This window comes from Pelobates fuscus, chromosome 4, assembly GCF_036172605.1.
Source record: "Pelobates fuscus isolate aPelFus1 chromosome 4, aPelFus1.pri, whole genome shotgun sequence".
In the NCBI taxonomy this organism is placed as follows: domain Eukaryota; kingdom Metazoa; phylum Chordata; class Amphibia; order Anura; family Pelobatidae; genus Pelobates; species Pelobates fuscus.
The window spans coordinates 64,006,553-64,034,427 of record NC_086320.1 but is presented as its reverse complement, the minus strand read 5'-3'; positions in this window follow the sequence as shown (position 1 = coordinate 64,034,427).

Sequence of the window (27,875 nt, the reverse complement as noted above, 5' to 3'; positions counted from 1 at the left end):
CCTTCCTCAGCCCTTGTCCCCCCTCTCAGCCCTTGTCCCCCATTTCAGCCCCTGTCCCCCTCTCAGCACCTTCTTCCCCCCTCTCAGCTCCTTTCAAATTACCTCACTCTCCCCCCTCTGAGCCCCTGTCCCCCTTCCTCATTCCCTGCCCCCCTTCCTCATTCCCTGTCCCCCTTCATCAGCTCCTGTCCCCCCCTCTCAGCCCCTTTACCCCCCTTCTCATGCCCTGTCCCCATTCCTCAGCCACTGTCCCCCTCCTCAGCCCCTGTCCCCCTCGTCAGCCCCATACCCCCCCACCACAGCCCCCATAAAACCCCACTACAGCTCCTCTCCCCCAATTGCAACCCATATCACCCACACCACTGCCCCTTTCCCAAATTGTAGCCTTTAACCTACTTCAGCCCATATCCCCCTACTACATTTCCTAACCCCCCAATTACAGCCCATACCCTCCACTACAGCCCCTGTCGCCCCACTACAGCCCCTAGCCCCCTACTACATGCCCTTACTTTTCAATTACAGGCACTGAAACCCACTACCAGTGCTATTCCCAAGATAAGGCTCTGGATCCGCCCCTGCTCTTTATGACTATATCTGTATGACTATATGCCTGTGTCTGTATGACAGTGTCTGAATGTCTCTGTGTGTGTCTCTATATCTCTGTTCGTATGACATTGTACCTGTATGTGTAGATTGTATGGCTGTGTGCCTGTATTTGTTTGATTGTGTGCCTGCATATCTCTGTGACTGAGTGTCTGTATGGTTGAGTGTTGCTATATATCTTTGTATATATCACATGGAAAAATACACAAAATGCGCTGAGGGGAGAAAGCCACAAAAAGGGGCTGGGGGGAAGAAAGACACACAAAAAGAATCGACAGGGACACACACAGGGGCTGGGGAAAGAAAGAGATACACAAGGAGGATTATAAGAGACACACAAGAGGGTGTAAGACATAAAATACACTAAAGAGGGTAATCAAAAGGGCGGTTACAAAACACACAGGTAAAGACTGATTTTTTTTTTAGAGGGGGGGGGGGGGGGGGGGGCAGCAAAATGCTTTGTTGCCTGTGTAGCCAAAAATCTTTGCACCGGCTCTGTTTAGAGTTGTGCTCTGGGCTCGGCGCATGGACATTGTTTTTCTTTTTTTCAACTGTGCTCTGAGTGTAAAACTAGGTACTAGCTTTATGGCTTTAATGATCTTATTTCACTTTCACCTTATTGACCCAGAGGCTGTTGTTCAACACTGATTGTAGAGGGGTGCTAATACACACACATGAAAAGTTGACCTGCTCATTATACCTACTTTACACAATGTGCCTTGCCAGTAAATTGTAAATAATCAGCCCCATTACTCCACTCCATGGAATCTATCTGTTTTCAGTCTGGATAGCTGCTGGTGCTACCCCCTTTGGACAGGTGGAGTTATCCTTGTCTGCCTATTCTAAATATTGAAAGCAGCTCCAACCTTCACTACCTTACTCATTCATTAAGCCTCTAAGCCCAGCTAATAACTGAACTCTGTTCTAACGTACAGTTGGGACTGAACCTACTAATTTGCATTGCCTACACTAATATCTGCAAACCTGGCATTGAGCTACATGTTAAACTGCAAATCATGATTGATAAATTATTTGCCAACATCACCGCTCAAAGACAGAGGACAAGCTCAATCATTTCCTTGGGAAAATATTTTCAAGCTCCACACCAGCAATACATACTACTTCTTGTCCTTGACCTGCATACTACTTCTTGTCCTTGAGCGCCTGTGGGTGCACTCAATTCCACATAAGCTAATATCTACTAGCCAGATGCTTGTCCCTGGTGTTCATAAGATAGGTTCCTGAAGCTGCGTCTTCTCCTTATGGACAGAGTGACAATTGGTCTGAAACATCTGCAGGATCCCAGCACGGGATGTGTCTCCCTTAGACACTAGGGGGCAGAAGAGATGACTATGGCCCCTTGGGGAGGCATTTGTGGCTGAAACTCTCCTGAAAGTTTCTCTTTGTCAATACTTTATTTTCAAAGAAGGCAAACTAGAGTCTTGTAGCAATGTGGAGATCTTAGAGTACCCAGCTGTGTAGGTATCTGACAAGATTTCTAACTGCAGACAAAGAATGATATGCCTGAAATGAGGAATAGGCCAATATGAATTAGCTCTTTGTTAGTGGGGTCTGGACCCACCAATTGTTGTTTGGTTTTGTGTGTTGAGGTTACATCATAAGATTTACAGGATGGGCATACAACAATAGTGCTTATAGCTTGTTTTAAATTTAGGTTAAGCCTAACGTAGCAATACACTTCTTGAAGCAGTGTGGCGCTCGCTCAAGGAGGGTAGCAGCACCTCTTACAAATACTTTACACAGGCTTTTTCTCCAGTTCGGTACATGGGCAAGACCACCCTTTTTGTTATATATTGTTTATTATTCATACTTCATGTCACAGCCTTTTTCTTCCCATAATACTGTTTATTAATGTCATTTTAATTGATTGCATAGCTATGTACTATTTGCTCATATCATTCATATAATATGGCCACAGTCTGAAGACACATCCAGCCATTGACCTCTGCTTCTGGTTAACCTACCCATGTTTAGATATTTGGTCAACTTTACTTATTTTGTTTTGTGTGAGGTTTTGTTTTTGTTTCTGCTTTGTGACCTACACACAATATTTCTGTGTAAACAACCATAAAGGTTGGCTCGGCCATAGAGATATACTAATATTTTCTACGCCCCTCTCAGCTAATTCTTTATAGTGGCTTCATTTCCATAGTTTTTTAGAATACGCAGTAGGATATCATTATATTACTTTTGTCCTCACTTCTTTTTCCTTCCTTTATCTTTCCTTATTCCGTATCACTAAAACACCCTTCGTGACTAAACACAACACTGTAAAAAGTTTGCTTACGAATTACTGACTTTAAGTTCTCCTAGAGACAACATTGTACAAGCTGTTATTTCATTCTTTGTTTCCTTTCTTGTTGGGTCTTGGTTGATGGGATTATTTAGTTACAGACAATACAGGCCCCATTGTAGCTGTCACTACATTTTTGTCATCACTCAATTGAGCATATTGTATGCAGTGCTTTCTATAATCTCTTAATAAAAACCTTATTTACAACAAAAATTCATGCTTGATATAAAGAGTACAATACATTTAACTTTGAAGAATTTCTAGCACACGCTACCACAAAGTTTTCCATTTTAATATTTCACTATTTCTCTCTATTTTTTTTATATGATTTATATCTGCAATGGCCTTGGGAGAAGTAGCTGAGATAGTACAACAAGTCAGCGTACTCTTTTTTTTTTTATTATTTTTTTTTAATAAATGTGGTTTTTATTATATTTTATTATTTGTCAGTAGCAGACAGAAGATTTTTGTAAAACATTAAATTGCACAATGTTCACATACAGTACAATAACTCTTCTCATGAATATTTTCTTTCATGCAAAAAAATAGGGAAATTGCTTTAAATTTATTTATTTTTTATTTTGAATGTTTTTATTCATTTTGAAATGTTCATTCGAGCAATAGCAGAATATTAATACTCATTTGTTCCAGAAAATAAAATATGTTGCCAGAAAAGAAATATTGCATTGTGCTCTTCCAACGCTAGTGGATACACCTGTTAGGATGCGTATGATTTCCATATTATATATAATATCCAGCTGTGAATGTGCTGTAGAAGGGATGGCAAACAGTCATAACTGGTATAGAATGAATGCGGTGCACGCACGTTACATTTATGTTTATTCTTAATGGACCATCTGCACATATATACATTTTATGCTTTTTTGTTACCCCACAACACTTCATATCAGGTTGTAAATGGCACTAGTCATACATTAAATGCAGTCAACAAGAATAAACAGCAATGTTTCGTCTACTGTAGCTGGCAAGGAATCTGAATTATTAAATTCACTGCAAAGACACATATATATAGAAGCATCCTGCTCAAACCCTTTTAACATCATTTACAAAATAAAACAAAAATGTAAACCTAAAATTCAAAAAGGCAAAAAAAAAAATTTAAAATTCAGACCATTTCTTCGGATGTCCAACCTTTCAGTCGCAAATCATTGAAGAGTCAAGTAGACTTAGAGATTTGTTTGGTTACGAACTGCAAATTGCTGGGATCATATGAATTCACGATTTCAAGACTTTCCAAACATACAGACTAATCTCGACTCGCATAATGGACAAGCATGTCCATTTTGATTTGTGATTCAGAATTCCACTATTGGTGCCAAAAATATTGAAGTGAGCAATACATGGGGAAAAAAGGTGGAGTAGTACAAATAAAAAAAATCTATATTTATAGTATATTTGATATATTTAATAAATATATGCAAAGGAAGAAGTTTTTGCCGGCCTATACCAACCCTCCTCCCAGCTACCTACTGATGTTCTGACGATGGAGTTTAGGATAGGGTTTTGGTATTGGTGGAGGAGAATCCGTTCGTGAGTAGGGAGCCTGTCACGAAATCAACCTCCCCTTGTTCTCTTCTCTTTGACATTGGTATGTTCGGCCATACTACATATCCACTTTGGTTTAGTACATTTGGCCTATGTTCGGCTGTGCTACATATTAACCATGGTTCAGTAAATTCAACCAACATTCAGCAATGCTACGTATTCATTTTGGTTCAGTACATTTAGCCTATGTTTGGCCATGCTACATAGTCACTTTGGTGCAGTGTATTCAACCTACATTGGACCGTTTTACATTTTCATTTTGGCATACTTTTGCCAACACAGCATGTCAATATTTAGGTAATATTTATATTATGGATATGTATTGCATATATTTTTTCCCATTTTGGTTAATTTAATTTGTTTTTCCCAAATTCTTTTTTTCACTAATGAAATACAGACAAGCCAAACCTCCGTATGGCCGAAATTCAGTGACCCCAGAAAAAAAAAAAAATTTCAGACAGATTGTATCAGAGCAGGAGAGTTGGAATATGTGTAAGTTTTAGTTTCTGATGTACATATCATACTACTTGAAATAGGAAAACCTGAAAAAAAGAAAAATCAGAACAATCTACAGACTATGCCAGATTATGGTAAAGAATTCTGTTGTGTTAAAAAACTAATTTAGAACAGATATACGTTAAGCAGACGGCTAGCTGCAATTGCGCCACAATCAATATTTACAACAGAAACTAGCTTAGCTAGAAGTTTCACTGCTGATTTCTTATTTTTGTTTATGAATTTGAGATTGCAAGCTCATTTGGACAGGACCCTCTTACCTTACCGTTCCCATCGTCTTAGACGGGTGATAGTCGCAGCTCATGCCAAACAACATCAACAACTTTAACATTACCTTTATCACAAAACTATAGCATGTAATGGTCTACATTATGTCCTGTGGGGAAATCATAGCATTCTCCTGCAGCCCTGGTACAGTACTTAAAATAATCTGTGTTCACAACAAGGGTTTCTGTGGACGTCTATGCACAGAAGCACAGAACAATAGAAACGAGAATAAAAAAAGAAATATTGAGAGGAGGGGAGAGGGGAAAAGGATGTAAAAGAAGAAGCATGCTTGAGTTTCTAGGTTGGAATATACTATTTCAAGCACATTTTGTAGACAAAGGTAAAAAAAATGTAACTTGAAATAAATATGTATCTTTCTTAATTGGTATTGATCATTAAATATAAACTATGCCAATACATAGTTAATATTTAATTTCAATTGCAAAAATAATATTAATTGGTGTATTCTTTTTTTATGTTTTCTTATAGGATACCATTATAGGTGTACCTCTAGTACTTAATCGTGTGATTTTAATAATTATTTATTCATATTTTAATGGCGACATAACATTTTTAATACGCACTTTACTCTAGGCAGTTTTTTGGGTATATTACATGTTTACTATAAAAAAAAGTCTCCAGTGATTTATAGCTTCATACCACTTATCTAATAACATATTTGATACTGCCAATTATAGGCCCTGTACATATTATAATACAATCAAAAATTATAATGGATATCAACACGTCAGTGTCCATCAAATATGACAATACATTATATCACCACTGCTATGTCAAGCAGATATCACAATACCATGAAGAGAATACAACTGCATTTGTCAATATTCAGCATATTCTTTATACAATTTCTCCTATAACTGTATTAGCATTAGTCAGTAATCGTGAGTTTTCCAGTATTATTTTAATTGACATATTGCAGGTGGAAATACAGTTACATTTGTGATTAACCCTTTAACCCCTTAAGGACACATGACGTGTGTGACATGTCATGATTCCCTTTTATTCCAGAAGTTTGGTCCTTAAGGGGTTAAAGAACGTGAAAGGCACCGAGCTAAAATATACTCTTTTATCTTCTTTTTTTTATTAGTGTTGGCCCACATTTTAAGTGGTCCTTAAACATACAAATCAGGTTTGCCTCTTCAAATGAATGCGACTCTAAAGACTCTAGCAGAGATTAAATGTTCTTTGCTTGAAAACACAGCTTGCTAAACCTGCCTATTATTGTGCACTGCGATTGCAAGGTAAAATTATATTACTAACATAGTTTTTGTTCCTTAAAATTATTTCTTTATTTCATTTCCCTATCACAACCAGAATTCTTTTCATGTCACTGCGGAATATTATACTGGGGTTGGGGGGTGGATTTCCTGGCAGGTAAAATGTTAAAGAGAAGAATAAGAAAATAATAATAATTTGTTAATCTAATTTAATCTAAAATGATAGAACAACTGGATTTGGATTAACAAAATATAGGACACCTCTGTTTCCTAGTCAAATATGTCACAATCTTTAAAGATCTTAAGATGAGTTATTAATACAGAGTAGCTGACAAGCTTGAGATGTGTAATTTATTTTCATATAAAAAAAAAAAAACATTAAATGAAAAACATTTCATAATAAGATAATTAAATATAAGTTGTTGGGCTTTTTTTTTTCTATTTTGTTTGTGGTTTATGTTTATTTTTCAGACAGGATTCAAGGCCAATCCACCCTAATCAACTTTGCATAAGCTCGGCTCAACTTCCGATGTTGTCTTTCATCAGTGCAAACGTCAGTCACTGGACATTATGTTGCTCCTAGCCCTTTGTCCTCATTTTTGCATGGCGGGATGCATGTTGTTCTTTCATGACAATTTGCTTTCGCCTGCGTTCTCAGCTTGCCTGGCCCTGACAGATCTGCCCCATATATGGCACTCACCATATGGTCAGCCGAAGCTCCACCTATTCCTTTTTTTTAGAATTCCATCTCAGTGAACCACGCTTCTGTGTCTTTAGCACTAAAGGCAGTTTTTGTTCTTATAGCCTTCAACTATCACTTTTGACTTGTGTATCCATGTGTATTCAGTGAATATTAGCTTCTCTTTTTCAACTCACTGATGTGACCTTGCTGATTACATGTAACTGATGTTAAAGTAGTGCTAAACCAAAGTGACTGCGGGATTCGGTGAAAATTAAAATCAAACCTAAAACAAGGTTCGCTACAGAGAGATAGTCAGTTAGCCACGAGGATAGATGGAGAATTGTTAGGAGTTTGTTCAGGTATTTTAACCCTCTCATTTTAATAATATTTTTTTTTACAAAACTAACAATTATTAAAATAGGATGCATGGCTAGCACATAAGCTTACATAAAACAGAATTTTCACAGAAATATCTAAAATTGGGCATCATTTTAATTTTTTATCTATTTTGTTCTTCTTTTCCAGAAATATTGATGTATAAAATGATCTAGACATTATGCAGTACAAAGGTTCTAGATATTGTGTAGTATCCATTATATTTCAGTAAATAAAAACATAAAAAATACCACTTGTAAACATTTGCAAAGAACTTGCTGGTTTGTTTAAGAATGAGACTTTCAAAAAATACCATCAGCATGTCTGTGTGTTGGCACATACAATAAACGTACCTGTCTGGTGACTGCACCTGGCAAATATGTCCTACAGAATTCCCATAGCCCTACCTCTTGCTGATAGAAAGGAGCACTGCATTTTATTGAACATGTTGGACTACCCAACAGATCAATTTGTTCTCCTTCTAGGTGAATATTGGCAGAGGGCCAAAGAAAGGTAAGTGGAGGTTAATGGGATAAGCTTTTTTTACAAGGAATTTTTCAATGCATACAATGATCTTCTATATTCTCAGGTACCCTTGTAGTTATATTTCAAATAGATTTCAAGAGCAGCAGTTTCAAACCTGAACTCACATACGCATATCTACCCAGGCTATATCAAGATACCCATTTGAGGAAAATAGGGAATTCCAAAATACTAAAATATAAGTGACACATTTTCCTTGACTTAGGAAAAAATGTTAGTACACACATTTTTTTAAAATTATCTTTATTGTTACCCACTTTACTTCCAGAATTGAGCATAAATGTTTTTATTTCCATACTTTGCAGATGTACATGGCAATACTCACCCTCATTTACCCTTGTTTATACTCTAGGTATGATGGCAAGATTGCAGAGTCTCACATTTCAGTGCTAGAATCCACATGTCACTTATTTAATGGCTGCAAGTGTCCTGAAAATGTCAACTCACTAAATACCTCCAAACAGTAAAGGACATTTGAATGGGTCATATCATTCCTACAGTCAGGGCTAAGGAGGCCTGAATGGACTATTTAACTGTTAACAATACATTAGCATTCCAGAGATAGATAAAGATTGCTTTATCTATCTATAGAAGTTTTAAATACCTTTATTTAAAAAATATATATATGATTTATATACATGCAGGCATTATTCTGAAATGCATACATTCTATTTACATTTTGTTGCCACTTTAGTAGACTAGTAATGTCATCATGGTTCTTTCAAGTGCCTATAAGCAAGGTATTTGCCCATTTTTATTTATCTATTTTTGTCACAAAACTTTTATATTTATAGAAACATTTGAAATCCTCAGTGAAATATTTCAAGATAAAGGACTGTATACTGTCTAAAACCTTTAATTTCCTGAATATTTTTTTTTTTTTTTAAAGGCTGAGGAAATATATAAAAAATAGAAATTGTGTGAATTTATACAAATTTACGTTAGTCTGAAAAGCAATCTATACAAAACTTTGCTGTTATTATTATATGTCTATATGCTGAAGATGCATCTCTTGGTTCAAATAAAATGTTATGCTAATATTTTGCAGTCAAAAAGTTCTTGGCAGTGAAGGGGTTTATTTAGTTATTTTGTCAGAAACTTTTATTGCATGTGCTACAATAGGAAGAAGCCCCAGAAGGGTATTTATGTTAAACCGGAAAAAAAAAAGATGACTAGGCTTGGATATTTGTTTTGGTCCACACTGCAGTTCGTCCAGATTTGTGCACTTCGGTTTATTGGTTGAATGCTCGTGCTCCGAGTTGGAATGTACCTAAATCAACCAATCCAACCGAAATGCGCAAGACCAGTGGCACCAAAAAAAAAAAATGATTGAAGGTCATAACATTTTCCTGCCATTTAGTTCCCTGAAGTGAGCAATAGAAATAAAACAGAGGAGCATTAAATATATATATATATATATACACACACACACACAAATTGGCCCATTTTCGCTCCCTTTTGGTTCATCTGATTCGTTTCCCAAACTGGGGGAAATTTGAGTGTCTGGAAAAATGTTCTGGTTTTGGGGGAAATGGTTTGGCCAGGCCAAGTTTTTTTGATGTTTGTTTAATTATTATTGTTTGTGAAATGACAATATTATAGTAAGTGTTAGCACTGATGCATAGGAAGATTTTTACAGTTAGAAAATGGTGACTTTATGTTTATTGTTCCAGCTTTTTCCAGATTGTCAAGAATTCAATGTAAGGGAACATTTACCTTTCTAGGCCTCAATTTAATAATCTTTCCAAATGATTCGATACTGTTGGAAAAATCTTTCAAATGATATATCTACAGCAGTCACCATCAAAGTCTATGGTAATTTTTGTAAATAAATCATTTGGAAAAAATTTTTCTAACATCATTGCATAATTTAAATAGCTTATTAAATCGAGGCCTTTAAACATGCTTGAGTCTAAGAAAGTCAGGCAGAGCAGAAATACAGAGACAAAGTAGTCCTTACATGTATTGAGTGGGTTGGAATTCCAGTAGAATTTTAGTGAGTATTTCATAAAGATTCTATCTTTATGAAGTACTTATTTTTCTGGAGGGGGGGACACACAGTGCCGCTTTACTTGTAAAATATGTAAGTTAGGGCCCTGTCTGTAAAATTCCATGTGTATCAAATTTACTAAGCCTTGCCTGTTCTCGATTGAGCATTGTACATATATTTGCTATGGGTTTATTATGTTTTGCATTCTTGAAAGGATCATTGAACAAGTGTACATTTCCAAACACAGTGTAAACATCTAGAAAATATATCATAATGCCAAACAATGAACTACTGGGAAATTCACGTGACTAAGCAATCAATACAGCATTAATTATCAGACAAAATGTAGAAGAATATCTGCTCCTTCAAATAAAAAACAGCGCTGGCGTTTAATTAATATAAGTGACCTACTTATAGAATCTCAATTAGCCATCTCTGCTAATAAACTAAAAATAGCTACATATTGCATTCGTGATTGCTATAAAATAGATTTTTCTAACACGTGACAATACACATTACAGTAAGTGAAGCATCTCAAAATGTAATTAGTATAAAAGGTACAGTTGTTGAATTTGCAGCTTATTTGGTAGATCAAACCTGTGTATTCATAACACTTTTGATTTTAAGGAAGGATCCATTAACTATGAATGGACAGACATATCCAATCTTCATTCTTTCGCCTATTCTGATATCAATAAATATTTCCATTCATCATCATGCAGTATTTTTTTTTTTTTTTTTTAATTTTTTTTTTTTTATAAATTCTTTATTTTTTGCTGTGCATGAAATAACATTCGCTTGTCACCAATGCCACAACAGCATTTACACACATTTGGAAAGAATATTCTCGTTCATTGCTGTACAGCATTCAGAGTAGACGCACAATTTTTACTTATCCTTACAAGCTAGGTACACGCTATAACTACAGCTGTCATAATAAACTGCTTAAGTGAGTAGTGACAGTAGCTTAAAGTTAATATACATTTTTATGTCAAATGTCATCGCTTTCTTATCTAAACATTTCTGCTTCATTTAAACGTAGCTTTGTAATACTAAGGCTTAGGTATTGTTGCTTTTATGGCCCTAAACATCTCACCAAGGTGTTCACACAGATAGTATAATACCACCTAAGAATGATATCGCATTATAAAAGTCAAATATAACTTTAAATATAACTTTATTACAAGATGGCCGCAACAGAAGCTACAGCAAAACCTGTTCCAGGTAACTATAGTGCTGGTGTATTGTCCCCTCACACTTTATTTGAAGATGTACGCCAGACAGTTATGCTTTAACTGAGGGTGAGTTGTGAGCATGGATAGTAATGCAGTGGACAGAATACGCTTAACTGTCCATGTATCTTCTCGGGCGTAGTCCGCTGGGTGAACTGGTCAGACGCTTATCGTGAAGTCCAGGGGCAAGCTTGGCATTAATAAGTGAGTTCATTGATGCTGTTCATTATATGTATTTCGCAAACGTGCGTTTGACGATTATCGTGGGGTAAAGCTAGAGCTGGCTTAGGTCCAGGCTGCTGGGGTAAGTTATTGCTGGATGGGTACAAGGTGGGTGGCTTGATGTTCCGGTCCCTGTGGGGCATGCTATGCCACGGTCTGCTCACACCTGTGGGGTTGCTTTTTATATTGTCTTCCATAGGATCTCCTTCTATGCGCACCCTATTGTCCCCTTGCGTGATGCCCTTGGCCTGTATCTTTATTTGTTCGGTGTAGTCCGCCAGCATAGCCCTGGGGCAGACTGTCATGGTTGTTGAACTGGCTGTTCGTGCACATGGCTGTCGTGCGGCGGCCATCTTGAGAAGCGCCATGCGGTGGTCACCTCGCGTCCGGGTGGTTACGTGAGCCTGGTTTGGCGAGCTGTTCAGCACCCTTACGGCCCGGGATGACCCCCCCGGTCCAGAGGGGGGGGGGACGCCGGTCACCGGCCAGAGACCCGGGAGAGCGGCCGTCTCGTCCCGGCTCAAGCTCCTCACGCCTCGGGCCTTCATCGGGTCACGGAACACCTCATGAAGGATATCCCCTCGTACCTCAGGATCTGGAGATCAGGGTGAGTGTTGTTGCGCGTGGTTATGAAGATTTTACCTCCAGTTTGCGCCGTTTTCCCGGTCCCAAGGCGGGAGCTCAGACAAAGCATGTCTGATCCCGTCGGCGGTCCGGCCCCGCCCCAGGATTTTATTTTAACCCCTTAATGACACAACTTCTGGAATAAAAGGGAATCATGACGGAATATTTCCGTCATGTGTCCTTAAGCGGTTAAGGTGATATTCTCAAAATTGTTCCTGCATCTCATTCAGAAATTGGCATAGAGCTTAGCATCTCAAAATTGTCTAAATTATATTTTGCATACAGCTGAGATCAGGTGTTCTTAACAAAATTACTCTATGCACAATTCCCACTACAGCCCACTGTAGTGGTTATGGTGTTTCATAATAACCCTGGTACTGTCATGAGGCTATATGTCAAACAGTTTTCAAGTAGTTTGACACAAATCAAGGGTCCTTCGTATACCTGTGGCAAAGCCCATCATTCAGAATATTTTCATTGGGGAAGTTACACTTCCTTGATGACGTAACTTGATCGGGAGGTCGTGGCAGTGCCAAGGGAGACTCGGTGCTGAACAAAAAGTCAATAATTCATTTATTTTTTATTTTGGTTTTATTTATTTTTTTACACATGGGGATTCTAAGTGACAAGGGGCATCAGGACTGAAGCGTTTGTAATACAAATATGTGTTTCTAACATTACAGTGTTGCTTTAAGCTACCTCATCTATGGACATAACGACAAAAAGATTAAACATTTTTGTTCCAGGATAAAAAAATGTTTGCTGTTTGTTTGTTTGTTTGTTTGTTTGTTTGTGTTTATGTATGTGATGCATTGAGTTAGACCATTTCCACATTTCTGATTTGGGAATTGCTATGTTTAATAACCTTCTAGGGTAGTAGTTCAGTGACATGACGCTAGGAATATTCTCTGGAATTATACAATACACTCAACACATAAAAGACCAAAACAAAGAATGAAAACATGAAACAAGTATACTCCTGGAGCATTTAACCCCTTAAGGACCAAACTTCTGGAATAAAAGGGAATCATGACATGTCACGCATGTCATGTGTCCTTAAGGGGTTAAAGAAATCAGATTAGTTAATTAAAATGTGCACAGAAAATGAGTGGTGAGCTTTAAGATTGCATATCATTTGAAAGAGAACAAGGGGTTGTTGTTTTTTTCACAACACAAATTCCAATTACCCGTTAAGGAATTTTAAAGTCATTTAATGTCTGAAACGTGACTGAGATTGTGAATTTTCTGCTCACGTGCCAATTAGCTCAGATCAGCAGAGGCTAGTGTGACTGGTTATTTTTCAACAGCTTGTTGATAAACTGCCCGTAGCAAACAGCACAGGCCAAGGCTAATTACACAGGAGGTTTAAAGTTTTCTGGTTTTGTTTATGTTTTTCTTTTTTTTTCGTTTTGATTTTTTTTTTGTAATCTTACACATCATTGATCTAAATGTTTAATATTTTGGTGCCCAGTCTTTTCTCTGGAGCTGTGTTGGAATTTACGCTCTAATTTTTTCAGTCTTTGGAATTTCTGTGAAGCTTCACATTCTTGTACTATAATTTCAGAAAACAACTATTAAATATTTTTATACAAATACTCAGGTTTGGTGGAAAAGATTGGTGACTTATGTTTGATGTTATATTTCATTTTGCCTTTAATTCATGTGCTGATAGTGCATAATGTATTCCTATCTGGTTGTAACAAAATGTAACTCTTAAACAGCTCTCTCTCAATACTTTAATGGCTGGATTTACATGTTAGCTACCTGCAAGCACAGAAATCTAAGCGTTCCCCCTACCCTCTCCCCCCACCTCACCCCCCCCCCCCCCCCAAAAGACAAATTAAGTGAGTTTAACTATTTTTTTACATCAAAAAGAGTTTTAAAGAAACTATTGGCATTTGACAACAGCATATGTTTATATGAATGTATGTGTATATTTCTACTGGTAATGTATAATAGCGCTTCAGACTGGGGTTTTATGCCTTCTTTTGGATCAACAGCAAAAACATATGTGAGGAAGGCTGAACTTGATTGACGCAAGTCTCTTTTTAGCTATGCAACTATGTAACTATGTACTATTCCGTTTGACCTGTAAGTATGATGAATGTATGCAGCTTTGTTAATACATACATGCATGCTAATGTTAGAAGTGGTTAGGATAAAATGGGATTTAAGGTTTAAAGGGATAACATCAGCATTCTATTGTGTATATATATATATATATAGCATTAGATTACATAGGGTGTCTAGTATTAAGAGATGGATAGTTGTGGCACAATAGATGTTTAGATTTATCGACTTAGGGTTAGCGTTGGGATAAATGGGAATTATAAGTTGTTATATTAAGGATTAAAGTAAAGTTGTTGTTTTTTCAGGATTTGAGTGCTTTAATTAGGGACTAAGGAGAGTGTTTGTTTAGGTTTTTGGAAGCTTTACATTTGATTAACAAAAAAGAGTGTTTAGGGCATTTGAAGGGTATTTTGCAAAGTACTCACCCTCCTAAGTCTTCTGTAGCCCTGTCAGCCTCCTATGATTGACATTTGAGCTGTTATACAGCATGCATCACTCAGTGTCTTCTGTAGCCCTGTCAGCCTCCTATGATTGACATTTGAGCTGCTTGAGCTGTTATACAGCATGCATCACTCAGTGCTGATCCTGTCCTTCCTGCAAAGCTCTTCCTGTGTGGGAGGTTATTAGTGGGGAGATGGGAAGTGATTCCTTCAACTTCCTGTCCAGCCTCACACACATACAATGGAGGAGCATGGACAGCATTGAGTTTTACACCCTATATAACTGTTTATACAACTCTGCTATCAAGCTTAGGAGGCAGTCTGGACTACGGAAGACACCGTCCAAGGCTTCTGGTACTTATCTCTCCACATCAGCACACTTAAGCTACAATAAGTGCTGAAACCATGCGCCACCTACAGGACTGGCACCTGAAGACGTGTGCCTAAAACCCAACTGCTGCACATGCACATAGCCATGTGCATGTGCAGCTCATGCAAATGCTGTAAAACACCTCTGTTTAGAAAGTTGTGAATAGACCTGTGATTAAACACATACCTGCTGTGTTATGGCTGTCTGATATCGGTTTATTGCGTCATTCTTCTCATCTTATGTGATGTGTGGACATATTCCATAAACCCCTGCTTACTCATACAAGTACAAATATTGTATGCATTTGAAAGGCAATTTTTTTTGTTTGTTTTTTTTTCCCTTAAGGGTCCCTTTAAATATTATCTGTTTGGTAAGAGATGAGCAAACTCTTCTACAGGATTACAGCTACATTTATACACGAATGAAAGTCTTCATTTTGTCTTTAAACCTCTAACTACTGAAACACGGCTGTGCTCCATTGAACTGATATTTGTAATAAAGCATAAATGGTGGACTCTTGAAGACTAGTGAAGATTAATGAGGTATTACAACTAGTCAGCCAGCCCTGGGAGATACCTGCTGAATGCTACATGTAACCAAGAATGGATGACAATGATGTGCTGGTTGATAGGTAGTGAAATAATTCCCATATTGTCCATAAAGCCATTGGAGAGCTAAAATATATGAGTTATAAAGAAAGAAAATAAATGAAAACAATTAATTCCAATTTACATTTATGAATATTTGCAAAAGGAGTGGTAATGATGTTTACACTGCAAGGAAGCAATGGTCTTTGTGTCATCAGTGTGATTATTATTACTTTTATTATTGTTTATATAGCGCCATCAGATTCCGTAGCGCTGGACAATGAATGAAGTATGATGATTATCTGAAACACTTTAGGGCATATCAGTAAGTCAAGACCAGCACCAACTTTTCAGGGTTTGGCCATAAATGTGGTTGGTGCCACAAATAAGGAACATAATATAAATGTTCATGTCTTTTAAATACATGGCTTTATTCATACTCGGTGAATTCTAAATTACTAAAATTATGCATTTATTGCTCCAAGAAATAGCACAGGTCTAGATAGGCAGAGTAAAATAATTAATAAAAACACAGTTTAACAAAAAAAAAAATCAATAGAGTTGGTTTTAAGAGTCTTTGCCTTCCATATTACACATGGGACAGATGTTGCACTAGGTGTACGTAAGGGTGTTGCATGCTAGTAAATTCTAGAGAAATAGGGCATTATAATGAAAGTCTTGCAAGTCTTCTTGGTAAGAGATTATGAGTTCTCTAGGTCATTATAAGATTAGGGGTACTGAGTATATGTCATCTTACTACTAAAGTCAAGCAGAGTTGTAAAGGACCTCATTAATTTTGCTATTTTGGACAGCATGGTTTCTCATCCACGACCCGCGCCAATGAGGAGTTAATAGTCAAATATGCAACACAGCGTTCCCAAAATATATAGTCCTCGATTGAATAAGCTTTCAAAATGATTCAATACTATTAGAAAAACCTGCTAAATGATTTACCTATGCATCACTATTAAAGTCTATGGGAATTTTTGTAGGCAAATCATTTGAAACATTTTTCTAACAGTATTGATTCATTTCAAAAGCTTATCAAATTCAGAAAATAGATCAATTGTTTGGAAATCTGGGTAGTAATACCCAAATCAGATGCAGATTCTATATATTTATTCCAATAAACTGATCAACAATCCAGTAAAACAACCTAAAAGGTTTTATTTACTAATTCATTCTAGACTGATAAATAACATTTAATATTTAGGACAAATGAGTCAAGACGAATTATGATGTTTTTGAAACTTGGTTATTTTTTACCTAACTTTTGCAAGTCAATGGTCAACTCAGAGCTTCAGTTCGCTGCTTGTGTCATAGGTGCTTCAGTTCGCTGCTTGTGTCATATCATCACAAAGACTATCTAAGGTCAGGGAAATAACTTGCCCCACATATTTATCAACACATTATTTATTAAATGACACCATTGCTTTAATGTGACAGAATATACAATACCGGCTTATTTAATGGTTTGGCGCCACAGAAGTTGTAGTAAAATAATTGGCACGATTCATACTGTGGTTTAGTGAGAAAGATCAAAATGTATTTTGTCTGTTCAGATGGGGCTAATGACTCATAACAGCTGTCGAGCTGCTTTGTGAAACAAGGGGGACATCATCATTGTAACAGAGACGCATGTATGTGAAATGTGTTTGCATCTCCAAGGGCTTGGCTGGAAATGTCTTAGAGGCCTTTGATTTACCCAGAAAGTTATATCACAGTACAGCGTGGTGCGTGTATCAGCTGTTCGGAAATCGCAAGTCTGTCTGTTGATATTAAAACACGACAAAAAGATGAAAGACTGTATTTTGTACTACAGCAGCTATGGCTATCCTGGACACTGCAGATGTGGTAAACTCCAATTACCACGATGCACAACAAACCAATAGTTAAAGGAACACTCCAAGGTTAGAAATAAGTGTATATAATTTTAACCTTAGTGTTCCTATGGTGTAGATAAAGCCCCTTCACCTTTTAATATTAAAAAAAACAACAACATAAAATACCATTAGACTCATAAGATATCAATTCGGATCTGTAGCACGTGTTGGTTATCTCTGGTAAATAGTGATGTCGGGGACATAAAATGTTCGGTTTGCGAACGGCGAAAGCGAACTTCCGCAAATGTTCGCGAACCGGGCGAACCGCCATAGACTTCAATGGGCAGGCGAATTTTAAAACCCACAGGGACTCTTTCTGGCCACAATATTGATGGAAAAGATGTTTCAAGGGGACTAACACCTGGACTGTGGCATGCCGGAGGGGGATCCATGGCAAAACTCCCATGGAAAATTACATAGTTGATGCAGAGTCTAGGTTTAATCCATAAAGGGCATAAATCACCTAACATTCCTAAATTGTTTGGAATAACCTGCTTTAAGACATCAGGTATGATGTTGTATCGATCAGGTAGTGTAAGGGTTACGCCCGCTTCACAGTGACAGACCAAACTCCCCGTTTAACGCACCGCAAACAACCGCAAACAGTCCATTTGCACAACCGCAAACTCCCCATTTGCACAAGGTTGGATACCAAGCTAGCCATTTCCCGTTCCTTGTCCTCACTGATGTCATTGAAGGTCTCTTCCTCCACCCAGCCATGTACAACACCAAGGGTCCCCGAACGGTGACAACAAGCCCCCTGGTACGCCTGCTGTGTTTGGTCTTCCACCTCCTCAAAGCCACCTTCCTCCTCTGACTCCTCTTCTTCAGACTCCTCTCTCTGCGTTGCCTCTCTCTGCGTTATTATAAGGTGTGTTAAGTAGTACAATTCCTATCAGTTTAATCCCTGTTACGTCCCTTATCAGGGGACGAGTATATAAGGCATCGATTTTAGGAACCGGGAGATGGAAAAAGATGCTTGGTCGGTCCTCCTACTTCAAATTTGGGGCACTGCGCGTGCAATCTAATGTGCCACCAGATAGGAATAGCACTACTCATCACACCACTCCTATCAGTTTAATCCCTGTTACATCCCCTATCAGGGGACGTGTATATAAGGCTTCGATTTTAGGAAGCGGGAGATGGAAAAACATGCTTGGTCTATCCTCCTACTTCAAATTTGGGGCACTGCACTTGCAATCTAATGTGCAACCAGATAGGAGTGGTGTGTTAAGACGTCCCCCTCCTCAGGCCTTTTTTAGTCGAATGTATCGCCCACTGTCAGTCCCTTCGGGATCCATCCCTCATTCATCTTAATAAAGGTGAGGTAATCTAGACTATTTTGACCTAGGCGACTTCTCTTCTCAGTGACAATACCTCCTGCTGCACTGAAGGTCCTTTCTGACACGACACTTGAAGCGGGGCAGGCCTGAAGTTCTATCTCAAATTGGGATAGCTCAGGCAACAGGTCAAGCCTGCACACCCAGTAGTCAAGGGGTTCATCGCTCCTCAGAGTGTAGATATTTGCAATTAAGGCGAAGTAGTCTGCTACCTGTAGGTCGAGTCGTTCTCTGAGGGTGGACCCCGAAAGGCTGTGGCGATGCGTAGGACTTAAAAAGCTCTGCATCTCCTCCATCAACAACACATCTGTAAAGCGTCCTGTCCTTGCCGGCGTGGTCGTGGGAGGAGGAGGATTACTTTCACCTCTTCCCCTGTTAGATTCCCGTTGTGCTGTGACATCACCCTTATACGCTGTGTAAAGCATACTTTTTAATTGATTTTGGAACTGCTGCATCCTTTCCGACTTGCCGTAATTCAGTAACATTTCAGGCACTTTCTGCTTATACCGGGGGTCTAGTAGCGTGGACACCCAGTACAGGTCGTTCTCCTTCAGCCTTTTTATACGAGGGTCCCTCAACAGGCACGACAGCATGAAAGACCCCATTTGCACAAGGTTGGATGCCGAGCTACTTATGTCCTGTTCCTCGTCCTCAGTGATCTCTCTGAAGGTATGTTCTTCCCCCCAGCCACGTACAACACCACGGGTACCAGATAGGTGACAACAAGCACCCTGGGATGCCTGTTGTGGTTGGTCTTCCTCTTCCTCCTCAAAGCCATATTCCTCCTCTGACTCCTCTTCCTCACAATCCTCTTCCAGCGTTGCCGCAGGTCCAGCAAGTGATGCTGATAAGGCTGTTTCTGGTGACCACAACTCTTCCTCTTCACGCTCAGCTACGGCCTGAACCAGCACTCTTCGCAGGGCACGCTCCAGGAAGAAAACAAATGGTATGATGTCGCTGATGGTGCCTTCGGTGCGACTGACTAGGTTTGCACCTCCTCAAAAGGACGCATGAGCCTACAGGCATTGCGCATGAGCGTCCAGTAACGTGGCAAAAAAATTCCCAGCTCCGCAGAGGCTGCCCTAGCACCCCGGTCATACAAATACTCGTTAACGGCTTTTTCTTGTTGGAGCAGGCGGTCGAACATTAGGAGTGTTAAATTCCAACACTGGCTGTCGCAAATCAAGCGCCTCACTGGCATGTTGTTTCACCGCTGGATATCGGAAAAGTGCGCCATGGCCTTGTAGGAACGCCTGAAATGGCCACACACCTTCCTGGCCTGCTTAAGGACGTCCTGTAAGCCTGGGTACTTATGCACAAAGCGTTGTACGATCAGATTACACACATGTGCCATGCACAGCACATGTGTCCACTTGCCCAAATGCAATGCCGCCAACAAATTTCTTCCGTTGTCACAAACCACTTTGCCAATCTCCAGTTGGTGCGTAGTCAGCAACTGATCCACCTGAGCGTTCACGGCGGACAGGAGTGCTGGTCCGGTGTGACTCTCTGCTTTCAGGAAAGTCAATCCCAAGACGGCGTGACACTGCCGTATCCGGGATGTGGAACAGTACCTGGGGAGCTGGGGGGGGGTGCCGTTGATGTGGAGCAAGACGCAGCAGCAGAAGAGGACTCAGCCGAGGAGGTTATGGAAGAGGATGGAGTGCGAGGAGTAGAGGAGGTGGCAGCAGGCCTGCCTGCAAGTCGTGGCGGTGTCACCAACTCCTCTGCAGAGCCACGCATTCCATGCTTGGCAGCCGTCAGTAGGTTTACCCAATGCGCAGTGTAGGTGATATACCTGCCCTGAGCATGCTTTGCAGACCAGGTATCAGTGGTCAGATGGACCCTTGCCCCAACACTGTGTGCCATTACTTCCTTTTGCACAATCGAGTACAGGTTGGGGATTGCCTTTTGTTCAAAGAAATTTCGTCCGGGTACCTTCCACTGCGGTGTCCCAATAGCTACAAATTTTTTGAACGCCTCAGACTCCACCAGCTGGTATGGTAAAAGCTGGCGGGCTAAGAGTTCAGTCAAGCCAGCTGTCAGACGCCGGGCAAGGGGGTGACTTTGTGACATTGGCTTCTTACACTCAAACATGTCCTTGACAGACAGCTGACTGTGGGCAGATGAGCAGGAACTGCTCAAGGCGAGAGACAGAGGGGCGGATGGTTGAGAGGGGGCAAGGAAGACAGCAGTGGTTAACGTGGCTGAATATGCTGGACCAGGAGGAGGATGGCAGCTTTGAGTTTGTGTGCTGCTTGTACTCATGTGTTGATCCCATAGGCGTTTGTGATGTGCGATCATGTGCCTTCGCAAAGCAGTTGTACCTAGGTGGGTGTTGGACTCAGTTTCTTTTGGCACAGGTTGCAAATGGCATCGCTGTTGTCAGAGGCAGACACACAAAAAAATGCCACACTGCTGAGCTCTGCAATGATGGCATTCTGGTGGTGGCAACAGCATGCGTTGATTGGCGTGCTGTCTGGCTGACCCTGGGTGCCGATGCATGCTGTCTGACTGTGCCACTAGCTCCTTGCGATGACCTCCCCCTGCTTCCAACTCGTCTCCTTCTCCTCCTCTCTTTCTCCTAATCTGAACTTTCCCCCTGTTCTTCTTCTCTTCTAGCGGGCACCCACGTGACATCCACGGACACATCATCATCATCAACCGCTTCACTTGTATCTGACAACTCAGCAAAGGAAGCAGCAGTGGGTACAACATCATCATCATCACACCGTACGTGTGTAATGCTGCCTGACTGAGACATATCCCTGTTATCTACATCCTCTGGCAATAATGGTTGTGCATCACTCATTTCTTCCAACTGATGTGTAAATAACTCCTCTGACATACCAAGTGAAGTGGCTGTGGTGCTAGTGTTGGTGGTGGCGGCAGGCGGGCGAGTGGTAACTTGAGAGGTGCCCGAAGCTAAGCTGGAGGAGGATGGTGCTTCGAGGTTCCGAGCGGAAGCTGTAGAAGATTGGGTGTCCTGTGTTAGCCAGTCAACTATATCCTCAAACTTTTCAAGTTCAGGGTACGTGGCCTCTGAACACTGGGAATTATTCTAGGGCCAAAGGGAATCACACAACCACGACCACGACGGCCCCTGCGGGGTGGCCTGCCTCTGCCTGTCATTTTTTTTTCGATTAGTGGTACTATGCGTGCAAGCTACTGTGACAACAGATATGAGTGGCACTGGTGTGACACTGTGCCCTGGCAGGCCCTGAAACACACACTCGTGAAGGAAACTGACTGCTATTATATTACAGTCAAAAAAGTTTATTTTTTATTAAATGCAAGCTATTGGGACACCAGATATGAGTGAGTGGTGGCACTGGGCAGGCCCTGAAACGCACACTAGTGAAGGAAACTGACTGCTATTATATTACAGTCAAAAAAGTTTAGTTTTTGTTAAATGCAAGCTATTGTGACACCAGATATGAGTGGTGGCACTGGGCAAGTGGGCACAGTATGGCTGCAAGCCTGACACACACGCTGGCAGACAACTAACTGCTATTCAATCTATTACAGTCAAAATTGTATTTATTTTTTAAAAAGTACACTACTGTTACACCAGATATGAGTTGCACTGGTGTGACACTGTGCCCTGGCAGGCCCTAAAACGCACACTCGTGAAGGAAACTGAGTCCAAAAAGTTTTGTTTTTGTTAAATGCAAGCTATTGGGACACCAGCGAGTGAGTGGTGGCACTGAGCAAGTGGGCACAGTATACGCTGTGAGCCTGACACACACGCTGGCAGACAACTAACTGCTATTCAATCTATTACAGTCAAAATTTTATATTTTTTTTTAAAAATGTTCACTACTGTTACACCAGATATGAGTTGCACTGGTGTGAGACTGTGCCCTGGCAGGCCCTGAAACGCACACTAGTAAAGGAAACTGACTGCTATTATATTACAGTCCCAAAAGTTTTTTTTTTTGTTAAATGCAAGCTATTGTGACACCAGATATGAGTGGTGGCACTGGGCAAGTGGGCACAGTATATGCTGCGAGCCTGACACACACGCTGGCAGACAACTAACTGCTATTCAATCTATTACAGTCAAAATTTTATTTTTTTTTAAAAATGTACACTACTGTTACACCAGATATGAGTTGCAATGGTGTGACACTGTGCCCTGGCAGACCCTGAAACGCACACTAGTGAAGGAAACTGACTCTTATTATATTACAGTCCAAAAAGGTTTTTTTTTTGTTAAATGCAAGCTATTGTGACACCAGTGAGTGAGTGGTGGCACTGGGCATGCCCTGAAACGTACACTAGTGAAGGAAACTGACTGCTATTATACTACATTAAAAAAAGTTTTTTTTTTGTTTAAATGCAAGCTATTGTGACACCAGTGAGTGAGTGGTGGCACTGGGCAAGTGGGCACAGTATATGCTGTGAGCCTGACACACAGGCTGGCTGGCAGGCAGGCAACTGCAATTACATTACACAAAAAAAAGAAGAAAAAAAAAGCAGACTGATGTTCTAGCCCTAAAAAGGGCTTTTTGGGGTGCTGTCCTTACAGCAGAGATCAGATGAGTCCTTCAGGACTGTAGTGGACACTGAATACACTAGCCTAGCTATCAATTTCCCTATCAAATCAGCAGCAGCTACACTGTCACTCCTCTATCTAAGAATGCAGCTTCACAATGAATGTAAAATGGATGCTGTCCAGGAGGTGGGAGGGTCTGGGAGGGAGGGTCTGCTGCTGAATGGCTGGAATGTGTCTGCTGACTGTGAGGTACAGGCCAGGGTCAAAGTTTACTCAATGATGACGAATAGGGGGTGGCCCAAACAGCGCATGTGTTCGCCATCCGTGGCGAACGCGAACAAGCGATGTTCGCCGGGAACTATTTGCTGGCGAACAGTTCGGGACATCACTACTGGTAAATGTAAAGATTCTCTAAAATGTTTAAAACTGTCAAAGTAAAGAGACAACATGTATCCACCAAAACCACTACCTTAACATGTACTGGCTTTGATGCCTAGAGTGTCTCTTTAAAATGAATTAAACCTACTTATTATTTCTAAATTCCAACTAGAAAAGCCTCGAAGATTGTAGTCTTACATCTGGAGGCAGGGCCGCCATCAGGGCATGACAACCATAACAGTTGTCATGGGCCCGGCGGCCCTGGGGGGCCCGGCCGCCCGGGCCCCACGTGTGGGGCCCATCGGGTGGCCCACACACTTAGGGCCACCCGATGAGCCCCCTCCTTCAGGGGCCCGGTCAGCGCTATGGCCGTTGTATAGCGCGACCGGGCCCCTTTAAAAAAAAAAAAAAGCAGCCGCAAGTGCTGCTGGGAGGAAGTGCTCACTTCCTCCCAGCTCACTCCGCGCGGGAGGAGCGCGCCCGCCCAGCCGTAAAGAGGGAGAGCCCGGCAATGAAGAGGGAGCAGCGCCGACTCCCATCATCCCCAGCCACCCTCCTGCAAAGAAAAGGTAAGAGACAGAAGGGTGGCTGGAAAATGAGCTGTGTGTGTGTGTGCATGTATGTATGTATGTCTGTGTCTGTCTGTATGTCTGTCTGTGTCTGTATGCATGTATGTGTATGTATGTCTGTCTGTGAGATGGCTTTTATGGTGCCATCTCCTAAACAACTTTGGGGCAGTTTGACAAAAACTTAGACCTTGACCATTACCTGGGGGTGCTGGTGGTAGTGCTGGTAATTATAGAGCTGTTATGGGGTGAGGTGTGTCACCAGCATAAACTGTGCTCCTTGATAAAAGTTGGGTAATGTAAAACATGTCCCATAAGATGTGCAAGCAGCAATGTATGTATCTGTATGTATGCATGTATGTGTGTGTGTGTGTCTGTATGTATGTCTGTGTGTCTGTATGTATGTCTGTGTGTCTGTATGCATGTATGTGTATGTGTGTCTGTCTGTATGTATGTCTGTATGCATGTTTGTGTATGTCTGTCTGTATGCATGTCTGTGTCTGTATGCATGTATGTGTATGTCTGTGTGTCTGTATGCATGTCTGTGTGTCTGTATGCATGTACGTGTATGTCTGTATGTATGTATGTGTGTCTGTATGCATGTCTGTGTATGTATGTCTGTCTGAATGTATGTCTGTATGCATGTATGTCTGTCTGTATGTGTATGTCTGTATGCATGTATGTCTATGTATGTAGGTCTGTCTGGATGCATGCATGTCTGTCTGTCTGTATGCGTGTGTGTCTGTGTGTCTGGATGCATGTATGTGTATGTATGTCTGTCTGCATGTCTGTATGCATGTATGTCTATGTATGTATGTCTGTCTGGATGCATGCCTGTCTGTCTGTATGTCTCTGTCTGTCTGTATGCGTGTATGTCTGTATGCATGTATGTATGTCTGTCTGTCTGTATGTCTATGTGTGTATGTATGTATGTCTGTGTGTATGTCTATGTATGTATGTCTGTCTGTATGTATGTATATGTCTGTATGCATGTATGTATGTCTATGTATGTGTATATGTATGTCATTATATATGTATATATGTATGTCTGTATGTCAGTATGAATGTATGTCTGCATATTATTATGAACGTAGGTCTGTGTGTATGTATGTATGTATGTATGTATGTCTGGATGCATGTCTGTGTGTATGTCTATGTCTGTCTGACTGCATGCACGTATGTCTACGTATGTATGTCTGTCTATGCATGTTTGTGTATGTCTGTATGCATACATGTATGTCTGTATGCATGTATGTCTGTATGTATGTCTATGTATGTGTATATGTATTTCTGTATGTCATTATATATGTATATATGTATGTCTGTATGTCAGTATGAATGTATGTCTGCATATTATTATGAACGTAGGTCTGTGTGTATGTGTGTATGGATGTCTGTATGCATGTATGTCAGTCTGTATGCCATTATGAATGTATGTGTGTATGGATGTCAGTGTCTGTATGTATGAATGTGTGTGTGTGTGTGTGTGTGTGTGTGTATGTATGTATGTATGTCGGTGTCTGTATGTATGTGTGTCTGTCTGTCACTATGTATGCCTGTGTGTATGTCTCAGTATGTGTGTGTCAGTATGTATGCCTGTATGCGTGTATGTCTGTTTCAGTATGTGTGTCTTAGTATGTATCAGTGTGTGCGTTTGTGTCTGTGTGTGGACCCAGTGAGCGGTATTTGGAGGCGGGCCTCAGGGGGCCCAGACCCTGAGCTGAGTTAGGGGCCCCAAAATTTCTTGTGGCGGCCCTGTCTGGAGGTGTACCTTTTGGCCTCTATTGGATACCTGAATGCATCTACAGAAATTTAAATAAACATAATAATTATATTAATTCTACATTTTGTTTTTTTACTAGTCTTCTGTTACATTACGGGTTTACATCAAGGTTAATTCTAGCCATACTATTGATTTGTGAAAGATAAAAAGCTAAGATGGCTGTGCTGATATCAAACCTGAGACTTGGAGATGTGTTGAAAAGTAACAATGAGTAAAATGAGAACAAAATGTGCATGGAATGTTGCATGGTATTCAGTGTGACCAGATGCATTCCTTGCATTGAAAGATTACCTGGGTAAGTTGATATCTTTGCCAAACTTTGCTGTCTCTGATTAATCTCTTTTTAAAAACTGTTGCTTAATTTTTTTTAACTTTAACGGTTAAAATAAAGCCGCGGAGTTCACTTGCAGTATTAAAGTCTTCCAGCTGCAAACGTAAAGCAGATTTGTCAAAGGAAAAATGCCAGCTGTTTTAACTGAAATTGTTTCCTTTGATAAATACGGTGCTGTTAAAATTCTGCCAAGAGATGTTATTAAATTAGCCTCTAGTTATCGAGATTGAGCAAGTTTTTCCTTTATCCCTGATCCAATTTATCCTCACTAAACCTCACTGAATGATAGCTGGTAATGTTAGTGCTTTAGATCTAACAACTCTGCATCCTTGCAAATGTATGTAAAATAGCACTGAGGATGTGAAATGGTGCAATATGTTAATATGAAGTTAAAACCACATTTGCTTATTTGTTTTGGCAACTGGATGTTGCCAGATCTGAGGATTATTTACTTCTGAGATCGATGAGGACATCTCCTAGGTAGTGTTTAAACCTGCTTATCAATGTGACAGAGTCATAGAGAACGGAGGCAAACACTGACATGCAGGCAAAAATATGTGTTACGTTTGTTTCAAGCCTTTTTTTATTGTTACCATATCCTCAAAAAAGGATTGTAATGCCCTCCAGAACGAGGCTGAGTGGCTCTCGAATCTGTTAACCAGTCTCCATTTTGTTCCTTTTGTTTGGAATTCTATAAAATTACAGTATTATGCCATGACACATTTTCTATATTTTTTTAGATTGATTTGATGTATTTATCATTGCATGCTTATTAGGTACACCTATAGGTACATGAGTAAGTCAGTGACAGGTAAGAAACTCATTAGATGGGTCATTTATGCCAGCACGGTGCTCTTAACTGTTACTGCATCATGAAAATGATCAAATAAATGAATTAGTTTACTTGTCAAGTTGCATAGATTTTAAAGGACCACTATAGGCACCCAGATGACCTCAGCTCAATGAAGTGGTCTGGGTGCCAGGTTCCCATAGTTTAACCCTGCAGCTGAAACTGCTATGCTTACACTGCAGGGTTAATCCAGCCTCTAGTGACTGGCTATGATAGCAACTAGAGACTCCTCACGGAGTCCATCGTCAAAAAAGATCCCCATAGGAAAACATTGAGTAATGCTTTCTTATGGGCGGGTTTGAATGCGTGTGCACCTCTGTGTCTGTGTGTATGGACTCAGCAGTCTGTGTGTGTGTGTATGAACTCACCAGTCTGTGTGTGTGTGTGTGTGTGCGTGTTTATAGACTTAGCAGTCTCTGTGTGTGTGTGTGTGTGTGTGTGTATGGACTCAGCAGTCTGTGTGTGTGTGCATGACTCAGGAGTTTGTGTGTGTGTGCATGACTCAGCAGTTTGTGTGTGTGCATGGACTCAGCAGTTTGTGTGTGTGTATGGACTCAGCAGCCTGTATGTGTGTGTGTGTGTGTGTGTGTGGACTCAGCAGTCGGTG